The sequence below is a fragment of the Aptenodytes forsteri genome, unplaced genomic scaffold (assembly GCF_000699145.1).
Source record: "Aptenodytes forsteri isolate BGI_AS27 unplaced genomic scaffold, ASM69914v1 Scaffold47, whole genome shotgun sequence".
In the NCBI taxonomy this organism is placed as follows: domain Eukaryota; kingdom Metazoa; phylum Chordata; class Aves; order Sphenisciformes; family Spheniscidae; genus Aptenodytes; species Aptenodytes forsteri.
The window spans coordinates 151,552-151,947 of NW_008794731.1; positions in this window are offsets into that span (position 1 = coordinate 151,552).

Here is a 396-nt window from a genome sequence, read left to right on the forward strand (position 1 = left end):
CCGGCCCGGCCCGGCTTGACCCGGCCCGGGCAGGTGCGGGCAGGGCTGCCCGGCCCCCGCTACGGGCAGGGCAGGGCAGGCCTCCCGCCGGCTCCCCCCCGCCCCGCCAGGGGGCAGGCAGGGCTGCTCTGCCTGTCCGGGGTGCGGGCAGGGTGTCCTGCCCGTCCTCCTGCCCTCCAGGGTGTCCTGCCCGTCTTCCTGCCCTCCAGGGGGCCCCGGGGTGTCCTGCCTGTCATCCTGCCCTCCAGGATGCAGGCAGGGTGTCCTGCCCGTCATCCTGCCCTCCAGGTGTCCTGCCCGTCGTCCTGCCCTCCAGGGTGTCCTGCCTGTCATCCTGCCCTCCAGGATGCAGGCAGGGTGTCCTGCCCGCCACTCTGCCCTCCAGGGGGCCCGCCC